Raw genomic sequence first — 15,930 nt, 5'->3', positions numbered from 1 at the left:
CAGTAATGGTTTCCTTTTCAAATATTGTATGCTGTTTTTTTCCTTTATACTTTCACTCTGTTGCTTCTGTTAGGTTGTCAACCTGTTCTAAAGAAATGACTCATGGGGCAAGACAACTAGATGCTAGTTCTAACTCGAATACATTGCCCAGGTCCCTTACCTCTCAGAACTTTGGTTACCTTATTTATAAACCAAAACAGTTTATTCACTGATCCCTAAAGTAATTTCCATTTATAAAATTCGACCGCATTTTAAGGCTCCAGGGGCGTGAAGTTGGGGACGGATGATCATAGGCTTATTTTACTCTTGTTCGTAAGTGGCTCTTCTGAAATTTACTTTGGAGCATAGAGTTTCAATATATACTCTGTTCTGACCCATTGAAGAAACCAAATTAAGATACAGCTTTTCTAAAACTAATATTCAGCGTTGGCAAGGGTACGGTGAATGGGGCATTCCTTTATGATGCCAGAGGAAATGGGAGCCTTCCCAATGTGTGTATGCACTGTGTATCAAGAGAGTTTAAATTATTCAAACTGTTTGATCCAATACTTCTGTTTCTATAATTTATTCTATTGCATAATCCTAGCTGAGCACAAGAATCTGTATATAATGATATTGATATTGGCACACTTATAAAAGGAAAGTAAGAGATAACTAGATGACCAGCAATAGAAGAATGTTAAATAAATTTTGATGTAGGATATCATGCAGTCATTAAAAATCAAAAATTGGTTTCCAAACTTACATATATCACAATCCTAATTTTAAGACATTTCATGTATGTATAAAGACCAGAAGGAAATAATCCGAAAAGTTAACAAATGTATATTTCTACCCAGTAGGATTATAGGTAATTGATCTTCTTTAAACTTATTTATGTTCACCAGTTTGCACGGTAGACTTTGGAATTTGGGGAAGACAATTACTTAAAATGTATTAAAGGCCTGTCGATGCAGAGCAGGGTGGTGGTTGCTGTAGGGTTCGACAGATGAGACAGTGTGACACCCGGCGTCTGGGAGCACCCACCTTGCAAGTGCTACAGACATATATGAACATCGTTTAGCGGCGATGGGGCCCGTACCATGAACAAGTGGCCTACCCTGAGCTTCGGTAGGACGGAGAAAAGGCCGTGGTTCGTACTCCTGAGATGCTGCTCTGCAGTGTCTGGGGGGAACGTGGCAGCCCCACCTACAGGCACATATTCTTTCTGAGCGAGTCCCAGCCAGCATGAGCATAACTGTTGCCCTCCCCACAGCCTCTCTCTGACCCGGAATCCTAGGAAGGGAAGACCTCTTAAACTTAGGAAGGACGTTTGAAATCCTAGGAGGGAAGCCATCTTCAACATGTCTGTTTTTGTTCTGGTGATTTATTTTTCATTTTTTTTGTTGAAGTATAGTTGATTTACAATATTATGTTAGTTTCAAGTGTACAGCAAAGTGATTCAGTTATACATATGTGTGTATATATTCTTTTTCAGATTCTTTTCCATTATAGGTTATTACAAGATATTTTCCCTGTGCTATACAGTAGGTCCTTGTTGGTTATCTATTTTATATATAGTAGTTTGTATATGTTAATCCCAAACTCCTAATTTATCTCTCCCCCACCCCCGCTCCCCCATCCCCTTTGGTAACCATAAGTTTGTTTTCTGCTTCTGTGAGTCTATTTCTGTTTTGTAAATAAGTTCATTTGCATCATTTTTTTAGATTCCACATATAAGTGATATCATATGATATTTGTCTTTCTCTGTCTGACTTTACTTAATATGGTATGATAAGCTCTGGGTCCATCCATGTTGCTGCAAATGGCATTATTTCATTCTTTTTTATGGCTGAGTAATATTCCATTGTATATATGTACCACATCTTCTTTCCATTCATCTGTCAGTGGACACTTAGGTTGCTTCCAGGTCTTGGCTATTGTAAATAGTGCTGCTGTGAACATTGGGGTGCATGTATCTTTACAAATTAGAGTTTTCCCCAGATATATGCCCAGGAGTGGGATTGCAAGATTATATGGTAACTCTATTTTTAGTTTTTTAAGGATTGGTGATTTTTTTATTTTTTTATTTTTTGTGGTATGTGGGCCTCTCACTGTTGTGGCCTCTCCCGTTGCAGAGCACAGGCTCCAGACATGCAGGCTCAGCAGCCATGGCTCACGGGCCTAGCCGCTCCATGGCATGTGGGATCCTCCCGGACCGGGGCACGAACACGTGTCCCCTGCATCGGCAGGCGGACTCTCAACCACTGCGCCAACAGGGAAGCCCAAGGATTGGTGATTTTTTAAATGTGCTTTTTTTAGACATTATTTTATCAATGAGCTCAGGATACAATATAGTATTGTGCAAAAATAAGACACAATGTGTACAAAGATAGGATATCATAGTATACATATCACGCATAAGTGATATAGGCGTGTTACATATGGAAGTGTGACCTTACAGAGTAGACGCTGGAAGCGCATTCTAGGGGGTGGGGTTTGCAGACCAACTCTCTTTCTACCAAAGATAAGGTTCCCGAAGCTGGAACAGCTTCCAGAGCTCATAGCAGTTCCTGGCAGGTAGTAAGCCTTAAATGGTTCTTGAATTAATAAATATATACTTAAGTTACTGAGATTCATGAGTGGCACCAAGAAAAATGCTAATCTTGAGACAATAGGGGAGCAAGAAATAGATACTCTGTCAGGCCTCCCTAACAGAGGCACTTCATTGCAGGAAGGTCAATAAGGAAACAGGGCACCCAGGACTAGCCCCACAGGGAGACACGTGTTGATTAGAAGCATGGACTCTGGGGCCAGGCCATTTGAGTTCAGGTTGTGTCTCTACCACTTAAAAGCTGTGTAGCCTTGGTCAAGTTACTTAATTCTCTGTGCTTCAGTGCCAACATCATCATCATCATCTACGTCATAAAATTATTGTGAAAATGATTGGATTAATATTTGTAAAAGGGCCTATAATGCTCCTTAACAGAAAGTGAGCGTGCGATGAATGTTAGCTAGTATTGTTGTTCTTGTTACTGTTGATACTGTTAAAATCGTTGAAGACGAGGATGCCGTTTAGGGACCTGAAAAGCCATGATGTGCCAGGAGATGGATCATCTCCTCTATCTTCATGTCCACTGCTTAACTGGCTCAGCTGTTCCTTTCTGTCTCTTGTCTGGTGCCATCAGCTGACTGCCCCTCCCTCTCCATGATTCCCAGTTCATCCTTCTGAGACTGGGAGGAACCTGACTGCGCTATGTGAGTAGAGTTTTTCATGCCCGGCCGGCTCAGTGTGCTATCCAGCCTGAAGACTGGCCCCTCCCCGCCAGGGACCTGCTCTCGTCCAGCTGGCCATGGCTAGGGTGGGTCTAGCTGCAGTTGGTCTCAGAAGGGGAACATAGGCACAAAGGAAGCACTTGTAATTATGGAATTTTAAATTACTCTGAAAAGAAGACTTTAGAATAAAGAAAGGGTTAAAAAAAAAACTTAACACTGTTGAAGAGAGCCATTGACCTCTGGCATTTTCCACCTAGTACCCCATTCATTTTCTAAGGCCCATTAGTCACTGGTAAGATCCAGAAAGGAAATTTATGTGACTAAGAACTGTGGAAATGAAACCTCAGAGACCTTTTTTGAATCCTTGCCCTCCTAAGTCATGCCCTTTCCTCCTCTTCATCAGTTCACTTTGTAGCTCGTCTACTTTCTGGGATCTTACTCAATTCTTTCTATGCCCACGGACCAGCCAAGAAAGCATCGTATGATGTGTAAACTACACACAGAGATGTTGATGGGCCTTTTAATTGTTTTCTAAAGCTGAATGATGCCTTTGGGAAAGCTCATAGGGAAGATACTAACATCACACGGTGTGCAATCTCATGGCGCACACTTCCTTCTCTCACTGTCACTGCCATGGACCCGCATCTTTTCACCACTCCCTGTATCCTCACGGTGATCAGACAACATTTCACTCCCTAGAAGTCGACCACTGCCCTTTAAGTCCCCCTATCACTTGAGTCAAGTCTGATAGAAATGGCTCTTTGCTCCAATGCTTGTAGCTCCACAGGCAGCAGACAGCAGGAGACGAGCCTTTAGGGGGTCACCGCTCACAGGCTGTGTAAGACCATTGTTTTTTCTGGGCCATCTCTCTTTTCCAGATGCCTATGATTTGGTATTTCTTCTGGCCAGAGAATAGCACAGGAAACATTGAACAGAAAGCATTCTGTCCTTTATGACTCAATGTGTTTTTACCAGAGAAGCCCAAAAGGTTATGTTGGGTTTTATGAGCTTCAGAGGATTGCTGACGGGTGTTCCACCTAGAAAGACAAATGTCGAAAACTGTAGCATGGAGCTGCTCTTGTGGGTGGGCTCCTGAGCTGAGACAAAATCTCTGCTTCCTGCGCCCAGCCTGAATATTGTGAAGGGGAAGGGAAAGCATCCTTTAAAATACTTTCATTGTCCCCACATGTGACCTGGGTACTAAAAGTTTTAAACTAAAAATCTTACTACCCAGTTGACGGTCAATGGCACGTTTCTGATATTAAAATTCAATCACTTTTTCCTGTCTTCCTCTCACAAAAATGAAAATCAAATCAAATAAATAAGCCTTCAGCTGTGAGATGAATTTCCTCAACTGATCAGAACTGAAGGGCTTTTGGAACTTCCTTCACCCTATCAGCAAGAAAGACGTCAAAGTAGTGACACAAAACCAGGATTGAAAAAACAATGTAAAGACTTTTGCTGACATAGCTAATGATCTTCTCAAATGAAAGTTATTTGAAAATAAGGATCTTTTTAAGATTTTGGTAGCAATCTCCATCTATTCTGTCAGAAAAGTAGCTGCTTTTACAGAAAATTCCAAATGGTTTTCAAAACCAAATATAAATGTGATCTTTGTTGTTGATGTGTTGGCTTAATTTGAAGAATATTTTTAAATGCTCAAAAGTTGAAAATTCAATATTGTTCATTTTAAAAGATTGTAGATGTATTTCAGCCTAATGTTGACCAAAAAAAAAAAAAAAGTTTTAGGTGCCCTGCTCCTTTCTTAGCTCTGTAAGGACAGCATTGTGGAAGGAAAACCCATGGAAAGGCTTCAGTGATGGAGAGACCATATGTTAGAGTCTCAGAATGGCTTCTGATCTACTACTGGCTTCAGGGAGGGACGTCAGATTCTAGGGCCCACTGGTCTAATGGAGAGAATGGTGTGAAGTCCCCTTACATACATGTGAATCTGTGTGGGAAGCCACGTGGGGTGGGGTATCGTCTCTTATTCCATCCTGGCCCCAGGATGGATAATCTTCCCCTTTCATCCCCTTTGGCATAGAACAAAATCACTGGATAATTGCTGACCCTCAGTTTTCCTGCGTGTGTGTGTGTGTGTGTGTGTGTGTGTGTGTGTGGTTATAGCCAAGGTAAACTGGTCTCTTGGGTTTATTTTGAGTTGAAAATTAGCTGAGCTGTTTGTTTCCTCTGAGCCATATACAGATGCTTTTTGAACTATCTTTGTGTTTGAGGGATTTTTTTTTCATGGTATCAGCACACCACTTCCTCCAAGTCATTACTTCGAAACAGTTTTGCAGAGGGAGATATTCCTGCCGGCAGTCAGCCTAGCCAAGCAAAGCGATGATTGAGGGATGGCAGCAAACCTTTACAGTCTATTTCATTTTTGTGTATGACTTCATGAAATGATTCCTCATCCACTAATATTGGCAGACAGGGTGGGCTGTCATCTGACCTTACCCGTAGAAAACTGCATTTTGTTAATATCAGGCATTGGCTCCCCTGTTTGAATGGTATTCAAAGTTTAGGCTAAAATAATGTCCTCAGATGACCCTTTGCCTGCTCTCTCTTTCTGAGAATTCCATGGAACTCTCTTGAATGTGGGTTTCTACTTAATCTTTGATACGTCCGGGCTCTCTGGTTCTGATAAATTTTTAGAAACTGCAAGTTTGAGTAAAGCAATTCTTAACTTTCCTTTAATTATACTTTAAATATTACACTTTAATTTTTGTTTTTTTTTTGGATACGCCACATGGCATGCAAGATCTTACTTAGTTCCCTGACCAGGGATCAAACCCACGCCCCCTGCAGTGGAAGCCTGGAGTCTTAACCACTGGACCACCAAGGAGGTCCTCAATATTTTAAAATAAATGACCTTTGAATACTTTGAAATGTTGATATGCAAACATATGCAAGTGCTTTTACTAACATGTTTTATAAATATTATTCCCTTTTCCATAAATTCATGAATTTCTTTTGTTACGAAGATAGTAATATTTTACATTATCTTACAAGTAAATTCTAAAGCTTTCAATACTTTAATACTTATGCTGAGGAAAATAGAACTAGAGATTTTAAATATATTACCATGATAAACTTATAGTGATTTTATATTCCCAGATTTATGGATAAAAAAAAAACTGATTAGACTTTCATCCAGTTCTGATTTTATATTTATTTATTTATTTATTTATTTATTTTGCTGTACACGGGCCTCTCACTGTTGTGGCCTCTCCCGTTGCGGAGCACAGGCTCTGGACGCGCAGGCTCAGCGGCCATGGCTCACGGGCCTAGCCGCTCCGCGGCATGTGGGATCTTCCCAGACCGGGGTACGAACCCGTGTACCCTGCATCGGCAGGCGGACTCTCAACCACTGCGCCACCAGGGAAGCCCTGATTTTATATTTTTTTAAATGTAATTACTTGCTTGTGTGTGGGAGGGAGTGGGAGGGGTTACACTTAAGGAAAATACCCACTGAGTTGATCCAGTCCTTCTGTGGACTTTATTTTTGTAAAAGCCCAAATGCTAGCAAAGCAATAACAGGTCCCAGTTACTTCCTAAGTAATATATATTGTACACTGCCTTTTACACTGTTTTTAAGTAATTGTTAATGAATCCAGGGTATAATATGTGTTGTTGTTCTCCATTGTTCAACCTTATGCGTCTTTATGCCTATGAAGACTTTGAGATACCTCAACTTTATGTATCTGTCAGCGTTTCTGAGAAAGTGTCATCTGTATTTGCAAGATGTAGGGAGAGGGCGGAAAGCAAGGGAAGAAAACCTAATCTCCGCATTGGTGCATTAGAGGCTGAAGAGAATTCAGTAGGCACTGCTGATGAAGAGTATTAGAAATGTGCCCCTACAGAGTATTTTGCACGAGGTAGGAGTAAACCCAGGATGACTAGAAAGTTCTGTACTGTACTTTGGAAAATAAAATTTCACACCGGTGATCTTCATATTGATTTTCCGTGAATTCCCTGCCAACGAGAGTTGGATCCGCAAAGCGTTTTCTGTGTGGTATTCAGTTCTGCTGAAGCTTGACTTGACTCTGGGCACAACTGTGTTTCACGTCTGAGTCCCTCATCTTGTGGTGGCTGAACCTGGGCATAATGATAGGAATCATTTTGTTTTCTCACTTGTTCAGAGACCCCAGATCTTGTCTCAAGGCCTGCTTTCTTTCAGTTCATTATGTGCCACCTCTGAAAACATTCACAGACCATTACTGTTCTTTCTGCACTCCTCAACCACTAGAATAAAGCAGACTTGAAAAGAAGTTCTTTCTTCCATTTCCCAGTTGGGTGAGACAGTCCCCAAGGGCTTTGGGACATTTTCTTAGTGCACTGAAGATAAGCCTGCTCTCTGAAGTGGAGGATTTGGGGTCCCCATCCTCCTGGAACTCTCACCTGCAGTTGGCAGGGAGCCTCTCCAGGTGAAATGAAAACAAGGCAGTGAACATAAACTCAATTTATGAATCCCTATTTCTCCTTAACTTTTAGGAGAAATGGTATTTTTAGGAAGTTTCTGGGGCATTTTTTCTGAATTTGTGTTCATTAAGTCTAGTGATATTTGAAATTGCACAAAAAAGCAGAGGCATTCATAAAAGAGAATTGTGTAGATCAATGCCATCTTTTTGAAATAGGCCTAAGTAGACTTGAAAACAAGCTGTAGAACCAATATAAAATGGAGACTCTGAAATTACGAGTACCCAGGTTTTCTCAACTATGACATAGAGTAAATTCTTTATTCTTAAATTACATTGAATTATCCCTCTATAAACAAAAAGAGCCACTTCATCTGTTGTGTTCCCTCTTTTACCAAGTAGCACTAACTGGGGAGAAGTTTAGCTCACTTAACAATAGTAATGATAGCTGATGTTGCTGAGTGTTTAGCGTTGTGCCAGCATCTTCTAAGTCCAGGAGCGAAAACTGTACCAAGTAAGGAATAGCTCTTAACTTGGGAAGACACAGGTGGAAAGGAGACCGGAGAATGTCATTCCAGCCCAGGTCCTCCGGTGAATCATCAAATAGATAACTGTAGTTACTTTGAATGACTTAGGCTCAGAAAGGTTTTTAGCACCAAGTTTTCAATCAAAAAAATTCTAAGTTAGATTTTACTTTTTGCAGAATATTTGCAGAATTACTAAGGAAAATGGCAAACGTAACAGAAGCTTGGATACTCATCAGGTCAGCCTAAGTTACTCCTTAGTTCCTGGGAACTTTGGTCTTGTGAAAAATGGAATAAGGTGACTCAGGGTCATAATGGTTGTTTTCTGTACTCAGACTTTAGAGGTTTACACATGTCTGCACGTGTGTAGCATAAATCAGGGTATTCCTCCTTCTGCTTTTGAGACAGGAAGAACCGTGGTCAGATGTGCCCGGATGTCCTGCTCCTTCCTCCCGGTATGGGATGGAAACATTTCTTAGACGTTGAACATTCTCAGAGGCTGCACAAAATTATCCACAGTTGCAATCTCAGGGAATTCTTTTGTAAATGTATATCTGTTGGGAGTAGGGGCGATTCTGGATTTATGAAATTTTATTTATAAACACACAGAAATGGTCACTGCTATCCACCCAGTCCCCCAATGGTCAGAACATTTTATTTTGTCTATGAAGAGTCATGGAGCTTTTAGGTGGTCTTTAAATTCAAAAGTGGAAGAAATAAGGGAAAAGATTAAAACCCTGTGATTTAAAAAAAAAATCCAGATAACTAATGGAGAAAGATATACTAATAATGGAGAAGACAATAAATACATATAAAACATTGTTAACCTCATTAATAATCAAAGAAATGAAAATTAAAATGGCTCATACATACAATTTTTTTGTCTATCAAACTGGCACATTTTGAAAAGTGATAAAAGCAATGTTGAAAAGAAATGAAATGGGTGCTAGTGAGAATATGAATGCGAAAACTAAGAAAACAGTATAACAACATGTATCAAGGGGAAAAAGGAAAAACTTCCTATCTTCCATTCTAGAAATTGTACTCTAATAAATTTATCCTAAGGAAATAATCTGAAAGGACCACAAACATTTGGATACAAGTGTGTTAATCATAGTAGGATTTGTAATAATAAATTGGATGCAGTTTAAATATCTAACAACGAAGAGTATTTACATAGGTAATGGAACATCTATAAAAATGAAATATGCAACTATTAAAATTGTGTTAGGATAATATTTAATAACACGGGGAAGGGTGAGAAAGAAGAGTATGAAACTATATATATACAGTATGATTCCATTTCAGATGCACACACAGAGAGGAAAAAAGACTGGAAGGAAATTCCAAAATGGTAACTGGTTTTCTCTGAGTACTAATGGGTCACTTTAAAAATTATATTATTCCTATTTTCTAAACTTTTCATATATGACTTTTTCGTAAGAAAAAATATATATATTTAAGTGAAGGAAGAAAACTATAAAAAGTAGGAGAAACTTAAGAAAGTTTACCCTAGACAGTGTGACTGTACTGTACAGCATCTCCCTCCAACCAAATGGCTTCCTTTCTCTCAACAAAATGTCCACTAACTCAATGTCGTTTGGGTTAACAACTCCTCTGTCTTTAAAGATAAAAGGCAACAAGTCGATTTCCTCCTGACATCTTGATGAGGTCATCTTACCCTGTGGAGGGGAATTATGACTTCTGGGTAAGAAGTACTTAGGGACAGGAGCCCCTTATGTCCTGAGTGCGGTCAAGGGAAAGTGTAGGGCCGGCTTGGGAATGGGGCAGAGGCTGAGGCTGGCGCAGCAGAGAATCATGAAGCCCTCTCCCATCCATCACTTCTGAGTCCTCCCCCTTGAAGAATTGGAACTAAAGTTTTAGTTTAGTCATGTTATGAATTAAATAGACTTTTGTGGGCTGGCCTGGCAGTGCGCCCTCAATTACGTTTGTACGGAAATGGTTCTCAAATCGAAATGATTACCCCAGGACTTTGGTGCACTATACGTTTACACTAGAGTCTGCCTGAATTAGCCCTTCCTCTGGCAGTGACCTGGGTACTCTGTAACACCTGTGCGGCACGGAACGGGGGGTAAATTGTTTTCCTTCCATCACATCATCAACTCAGATATGAACGTGAGCTCTGTGAGGGTGGAGATCACTGTGTGATCTCACCTGTCTGATCCCTGTGGCATCCGCGACACCTAAAACAGCACTTGGCACACAGTGGATACTGAGTGTTGAGTGACTGCCTGGGAGCCCTCGCAGCGTTCCGGCTCCCTAGTCAGCCGTGAGGTCAGAGACAGGTACATGTGGAGAGCAGGTAAAAGATCATCGAAGATTTGATTCCTAGGAAGTAGTCTTCTTTGTGCGTTTTTCTTTCTGGTTGGAGAAGACTGGCCAGGAGGTTGAGCATGGGGCCAGAGGAGCTGGAGTTGGAGAAGCGACTCTGGAAGGAAGCAGCTGTGATGACCGAGAGGGGCGGTGGCCGGGCCGGGAGGAGCTGTGGCCCCGGCGGCCATTATGCTTGACCTTAGCCGTGGAACCCAGACAGCTACATATTTGCCTTGTTCGACAGAGCTGCCACCCCGAGGCCAAGAGTAACACCCAGATTGGGTTCTGTTTAATTGCTGTTTAGTCTTATTTTGTTTTTTATTTCTTAATGGTTGTAGGTAAGGGTGAGGGAGAAACCAGTTTGATTTTTTTTAACTATGTCCATTTACCTTCCTGAGGGTGTCCTATAAAACATAAACCACATGTGGTTTTTACACCTCAAGTCTTTGTGGTTTGCTCTTCTCAAACTAGTCAATATTTAAACATAGTCCTGGAGTTGCTTTTTACGTAAGCCATCATTCTGTCCATTCTGTTGGAATGGTTCTCAAACAGGATGAAATGATCCAGGACTGAATTAAGCAGCTTCCATGCAGCAGGGGAAGAGTCATTTAGTCAGCACTGAGCAAAAACAAAAAAACCCAATAAAGCAAAACACACACACAAAATGGTAGAGCAGATCACCTTGTGGTCGCACCTCTTCTGATCTCTTGCCCCTGGGCCTATATTTGGAGTTGAGGGAACACATACGTGCATTTGGTCCAGCGGGAGGCATTTCCGTCGTCTGATAGGGCGGCCATCCCTTTAGAGACAACCTGGAGGTGTTTTTCCAACAGTCTGTTTTCCCAGTCAGTCATTTGGAGATTCCAGAGCAGCCAAATGGGAGGCGGAAAGTTCTTGAAGTGGCAAAATCAGGTGGAATCTGGGGTCATTCGAGTAGAACAAATTGTTTGAGCCAAGCCACTGAGAGAAGCAGGGCCTGCTGAGAAACAGGGGCAAGAAGCACCGCATGCAGCTGTGACCGTTGGGAAACAAAGTGTGAGATTCCCTCCCAGGATTATAGGTGAGCAGCTGTGACGGTCCCCGTGGGTTCCTCTCTTTATTTCCCAGGCTGGACAAGCAGAGCCCTCAAACTACCGTGCCTGACTTTAAAGGAGCTCAGTCAGGGGTATGCACGGAAGCGGTGGCTTGCAGCCCTGTCTGAGCCCGGGCTCACTTTGAATAACAGTATTTGCTAATGCCCCCTTCACAAGCTTCAGTGAACCTTCACCGGGGAAATAATCTGACCTCACACATCATGTCCCCCCAGATCCATGTAATCTTTATCTGTAATTAAAAAGAGAAAGGAAAGGAATGTAATTTATTATAAAATAACTTCAATTTGGAAGTGATCGGGTACAGCTGATTAGCAAACGGGTTTGCAGCTACACTGATAATCACTGTGAGTGGGACAGCTGCAACTGCAGGCTAATTTGGGTAAGAGAGACTTAGGTACCGCAAGTGGCGATACCTTGGGACACATTTTCCAGCAGAGGTGAGCAACCCTGGGTAAAGAGCTGAGCAAAACATAGTATTTCATTTCTATGACAGTTGCATTACTGGAAAATTCAGGGACTAATACAGCAGTGCAATAATTACTTTGAATTGTATGTAAAATGGAGTTAAGTTCTCGGCTCAGATAACTAAGCAGTTTTTTCACCTACAGCAGTGTCCAACAGGACCTCTGTAGGTCATGCGGGTCAATTCTTTATTGAGTGGGACAGTCTGATACATTGCAGGTTGTCTAGCATCCTTGGTCTGAATCCCAGATGGGCCCTCCCTGTTGTGACACCCACAAACACCCCCATTTCCTGTCCCCGTGCAGAGGATCTGGGTCTGCTTCTCCACATAGCAGCTGCACTAGCCTGGTGCTGCTTCTTTGGAGTCAGGGGGCACCAGGGGGAGTCTCGGGTCAGTGAGCCCTTCCTTCAGGCTTCAGATGAGTGCCATCAGGCCCAAAGGTGCAGAGCTGGATAGAGCCTTTTTTCCTGAGAAGCCCAGGGAGGGGCTTTCTTGTCCACATGGTTCTATTCTCCAGCAGGAGACACTGAGTAACCAGCCATATGGCTGGAGAGAAGACTGAACAGGGAACAATATAGCTGTTGTCCCCACCCCAGAAATCATTATAGAGACCCCATCCTGGGCTTCATACCTAATGATTAGCAACCAGATTAGCAGCCAGAAGGAACACACAGCTATCCATATTCCAGCAGCTTCTCCCTGGGTGTGTGCGCAAACAGATACATGGCAGGATGTAAAAACAGGGCTTTCCACCCATTGGCCCCTTGAGTTGTAAGAAACATTTTTCTATATCTCACGTGGTTTTTTCCCCTGGGGGGCCAGTTGTATTGAATGTCGGTGACCACCTGGGAAATGTATGCATTTTAATCAAATCATTTAGGATAAGACGGGGCTCCTTCCCACCAGGCCCTCACCATCTAGAGAAGTGTTGTCCAGTGTGGTAGCGGTTCTTGGGCATTTGAAATGTCACCCATAGTAAAATACACACTGTTTTTGAAGACTTAATAGGAAAAAAGAGTGCAAAATGCCTAATTAATAGGTTTTTTATTGTGAGTACATGTTGTAATGATATTTTTGAAATAGGGTGTTAAATAAAATGTTATTAGTATTTCACTTTTTTTCTTTTTAATGTAGCTAGTAGAAAATATAGAACTGCACATATAGCTCAAATTATTTCTACTAGACAGTGCTGATCTAGGAGGAGCGTTACTTTCTTTTGTTCTTTGGTTGGTTGGTTGGAATTTAGATTTTTGCTTTCTTGTTGCCATTAAGAGGGTCTCCAATTTTGAGTTGAATGCTTTTCTAGGAAGAGCTACTTGGGTTCTGAATCAGTATAAGGGAGCCCTCAGTCTCTGTCCCATTTCATCTATCAACCAAAGAGATCGTTATGAGGAGAAAAAGGTAACTTCTGTAACTCCCAGGTCTGAGCATGATTATAACAGAGTGAGCAAACCCCTTTAACAGCCTCTAGTGGATGAAGAAGGGAGTGAGCCTCGAGTCATTTTTATTTTACTGTTTAAACTTTTTATTACAGAAACATTTCAAATGTATATGAAAAGTAGTCAGAACATTATAACAAACTGCCACGTGGGCCTCACGCAGCTTCAAGAATGATTATCTCTGGCCAATTTTGTTTTCTTTAAACCTTTAGCTATTTTCCCCCTTTTTCACTTCAGGGCAAACCTAGACATCATACCTTTCCATCCACAAATATTTCAGTATGTATCTCGAAAAATTTAAGGACTCTTTGTAAAAAACAACATAACCTCAATAACATTATCATGCTTAAAAATTAGCAATAATCTTTTTTTTGTGGTACGTGGGCCTCTCACTGTTGTGGCCCCTCCCGTTGCGGAGCACAGGCTCCGGACGCGCAGGCTCAGTGGCCGTGGCTCACGGGCCCAGCCGCTCCGCGGCACATGGGATCTTCCCGGACCGGGGCACGAACCCGTGTCCCCTGCATCGGCAGGCGGACTCTTAACCGCTGCGCCACCAGGGAAGCCCTGATTCAGTTTTATATATCTATGTACATATTCTTTTTCATATTCTTTTCCATTTTGGTTATTACAGGATATTGAATATAGTTCCCTGTACTATAAGATAGGACCTTGTTGTTTATTTTATATATAATAGTTTGTATCTGCTGATCCCAAACTCCTGATTATCCCTCCCCAACCCTCTTCCCCCTTGGGTAACCATAAGTTTGTTTTCTATGTCTATGAGTCTGTTTCTGTTTTGTAAATAAGTTCATTTGTGTCATTTTTAAAAGATTCCACACATAAGTGATATGATATTTGTCTTTCTCTGACTTAATTCACTTAGTATGATAATCTCTAGGTCCATCCAAGTTGCTACAAGTGGCATCATTTCATTCTTTTTTATGGCTGAGTAGTATTCCATTGTGTATACATACCACATCTTCTTTATCCATTCCTCTGTCACTGGACACTTAGGTTGCTTCCACGTCTTGACTATTGTAAATAGTGCTGCTGTGAACATCAGGATGCATGTATCTTTTTGAATTAGAGTTTTCTCCAGATATATGCCCAGGAGTGGGATATAGTAGTGTGTATCTGTTAATCCCAAACTCCTAATTTATCCGTTAGTCTCAGGCTCCTCTCACAGCTTGTTCACTGCACGGGCTTCATTCTCAGTCCCCATGTGTGTACAGTGTGGCTGTCATACCACCAGTCCCAGCCCCACACATCTTAGAAAAAGTCTCATTGCATCTCCTTGGTACGAAGTAGTCACATGCTCATCTCTGAACCAATCACTGCAGCCAGGGAACCGCAGGCTCTAAGTGGCCAGGGCTGGTCACTTTCCATTTCTGGAGCCCAGGTAGAGTTAGCCCAACTGAAGCCAGAAGAGCAGGAGTAGAGATCAGTGGATGTCTCTCTCCCCAGATCTGAGGCTCTACTGTAATTCAGAAGAATGGATGCTGGAGAGCCCCAAAGCAACCAGTGTATACTCTATTTACCTATGCAACACACATCTTCCCACACATACAGTTTCAAAAATGCTCCCACATAATAAATCACACTCACCCTCCTCCCCAAAATAGGTGGCCAATCCAGGTCCAAGTCCAGCGCCGAGTGCATACTTTCCAGTCTTGTCCGTCAGTGCTGAAGGTAGTATCTCACGGTCCACTGCTAAATTAAATTTAACACCCAGTATACAATGGTGGAGGGAGAGCAGTAGAAGAATTTCACAATTAAACTTCCATTTGGGAAAGGAGCGGAGACATTGCTCTCCTGTCTCTAGCATATTTTATAACCCACTGAACAGATTCCAGCTGTGTGGCAACGGAATGAGGACTTTGGTCATCCAGTGGCTTAACCTCCTGCTCTCTGGGTGGGCCTTCCTTATCTGTTGCCTTCAGAGCCGTCTCTAAGAGCAGGGCTGCCCCTGTTCCTCGGCCTACACCCTGTTCTCCTGGCTTCGGGGATCTAGGGATTGACTTAGGATCTGAGCAATCATAAACTGTTTTCGACCGTTCTGGGGCTTTATCCTCTAGTACTTAGAAACGTGGTAGGATTCTCTAACGCCTGAACTCCATGGACTAGTCAACAAAACTCAGGATTGCGTTGAGTCGTACTCTTTGAATGTGAAGCCAAGCCTGGGCATTTCTGTCTTCCAGCAAATGAACCATCCTCCGCTCCCAAATTTTGTGGCCTCTGATTAGGTACAGTTTGAAACAGTGGCCTGAGGTGGTGAAGCCACTAATAATTTACTCCTCGCTCCTGAGATGGAAACCAGTGTATCACAATGAATGTCACGGGCCTTCTGCTCAGATGAGAGACCACAGTCTCTTTGGAGAGACGATGGGGAATCGGGCTTCT

At 42.1% G+C, this 15,930-nt stretch overlaps 1 protein-coding gene across 3 annotated transcripts in view; it reads left to right on the top strand.

Moving 5' to 3' along the window:
- WIPF1 (WAS/WASL interacting protein family member 1) overlaps nt 1–15,930 on the top strand; it is a 113,093-nt gene that overhangs the window by 56,837 nt on the left and 40,326 nt on the right. The gene's annotated exons all lie outside the window — the stretch shown is intronic.

This window comes from Orcinus orca, chromosome 7, assembly GCF_937001465.1.
Source record: "Orcinus orca chromosome 7, mOrcOrc1.1, whole genome shotgun sequence".
Classification (NCBI taxonomy): domain Eukaryota; kingdom Metazoa; phylum Chordata; class Mammalia; order Artiodactyla; family Delphinidae; genus Orcinus; species Orcinus orca.
Note: the sequence above shows the minus strand (reverse complement) of the source record. Positions and strands in the feature narration are given on the sequence as shown.